Raw genomic sequence first — 2411 nt, 5'->3', positions numbered from 1 at the left:
TTTATACCATTTTTTGAGGAAGGGGCTAATAATGTTGATGAGACAGAAACTCAAGAAGAAGAAAAAGCAGGAAATGGACCTGAAAATGAATGATGAAGGTGATACCTCATCCATCTAATATGAGCTATAGCGAGCCCCTTTTAGATGGTTTTGGGTTCAAGTACTTTTGTTGGAAAAATAAATATGGATGTTAGATTCCTAGGTTTTGTTTTGGTGTCACATATCCCTTTTCTGTTGGGTCCATGCTTGGTGTTGTCCTATTATCCTATCTGATTATGATGTAATCACTTTGGTTATATCGATAAATAAAGTAATGGTGTGGTTAACCCTTTTTCGTTTTTTCCTTTTTCTTGTTTTTTTCAAAATGATCTTCTTACTTTAACGTTAAATGTTTGAGATTATATTCGCAATTTTACATCCCCATATAATTGCATCCAACCCACCGGAGATGTAATTTGGGATTCCAAGAGATTAAGGATAAACATAGTACTTTTTCATGCTCCAGAGTGCAAGTGTCTTTTGAAATTACAAAAATAAACGACTTTTTTCTTTGACCGAATTTCTTTTACTGGGAGTTTTCAAAGCAAGGTTTTAATAAGGCTTAGACTGTATTGGGTTGCAACGAATTTTTGTATTTGAATGACTATTAAATGAAGTTTTTCTTTCATTTTAAAAATTCCCCTCATCACGGCAACTACTGATGAAAAGATAAAACTAAATAATGCAGCAAGATGATGATAATGTGAAATAAAAGAGAACACCAAGAATTTAATGTCGTTGGGCAAAACACCTGCCTACGTCCACGGTGTTACCAAATTCTTTATACCAGGGAAAATACAAGTACAAGAATAAACACTCAAGAGTTTTGTACCCAAAATCCGAGCCCTTATCCACTAGGATACACCACTTGCACACCATCCCTCCAAACACCAATTCATAGCATTGGAATTGGAAAGCCAAGCATACATTCATTTATACCGATGCTAACCATATCATCATCGTACAATGGATGCATAATTAATATACCATGTAAAAAATACACCACATGCGTTACTTAGTTGTTGTGAAACCCGTACGTCTTGCCCTTAGGAGGGACACGACAACGAACACTTTGCACCTCAACCATTAGCTTGTTTAGGATACCTTTGTGAGAATGTGAAGGTAAAAAGTCCCACATTGGAAAGTTGAGCAACCTAGCAAGGGTTTATAAGGAGTTGGATTACTCCCCTTATTGCCAATTGGTTTTGGAGTGTAACCTCAACTTCTTCCAACCTTATCGGTCACCTTCTTCAAGGGCCTCATCTCGTATGTGTCCAGCACAGCAGTGGCGAAAGAGGGAACCTGCATGAACATGAGTGCACATCCAAAATTAGACTTGAACAAGGTTAGGTCTTGCTCTTTCAAAGCATGATTGTATTGGCTATGAAGTCCTCAGCGTATCATAAAGGAGTGTTCACATTGCCAATTTGATTTACTAAACAAATCCAAAGGAAGTTAAGGAGAATGAATCTAAAAACAAAGAACAAAAGAATTTAATTTGATACAAGAATTCAAAACCCACCAGCAAGCTGCAGATGACTCTTGACAAGGGAGCTAAATCAACCTGCATGGCCTCTCTAATTTGTTTTGGAGTAGCCACTGCACAACAAGAGAACACAAAATATGTGAAAAATTAGATAAATATAGAATATAAAATGACGAAAGTGACATATATTTTACCTCTGGTAAATCATCGATTCGATATTTGATCTGAACCATTAGGCTCTTTGAGACCAACACCATCTTCCTATTCAGACCATCTTTTTCTTCTTCTCCTTGGGAATCATATTCCTCATAAACCTTAACCATTCTAATATTCTTCTCTATGGAAGCCAAGCCCAGACCTACTTAGAAATTAGAGGAGAAAAGATGGTGGCTCTGTGCACATATTAACCCAGTCTCATGTGCTTTTATAGATGAAGTGCACTGTTCTGTAGGGGTGGTTTGTGAAAACAAAGGGGCTTGAATCTGTGTGCCAATTTGGTATTATGTTGACAGGTTTGATTTTATCTGGTAAAGGGTGGTTTTGTCAAGGATCTGCTTGCTTTGCAATCTGGGCAGATTTCCATTGTGGTTGACAGGTGCATTTTGGCCAAATGTTTCCAGGTCCATTAACCACCACGATTAAATATACTTCAACAAAAATTGTATGAGAGAAATATCAGAACTATTGTCTACAGTATTATTGTACAGAACTTGTCATGTGTCTACAGAATTTTTTTAATTTTTCTGGATTAAAATACGAGGGTAACAACTATGTACGGAACTTGTCAACATAATGGCGATACTTGACAACTATGTAAGAAAGTAATAAATCAGCCTACGACAACAACGATATCATTAATTGGTTGATGTATTCAGTAATAATTGGA

General features: G+C 36.5%; 1 long non-coding RNA gene across 1 annotated transcript; it reads right to left on the bottom strand.

The window, feature by feature from the left end:
- On the bottom strand, positions 777–1912 carry LOC109950740. Its single transcript, XR_002273040.1, has 3 exons — positions 1720–1912; positions 1562–1638; positions 777–1341 (listed from the first exon to the last, which is right to left on the bottom strand). It is a non-coding gene; the product is annotated as an uncharacterized LOC109950740 (long non-coding RNA).

This window comes from Prunus persica, chromosome G8 (genome assembly GCF_000346465.2).
Source record: "Prunus persica cultivar Lovell chromosome G8, Prunus_persica_NCBIv2, whole genome shotgun sequence".
Lineage (NCBI taxonomy): Eukaryota > Viridiplantae > Streptophyta > Magnoliopsida > Rosales > Rosaceae > Prunus > Prunus persica.
This window is presented reverse-complemented; position numbering and strand designations above follow the sequence as displayed.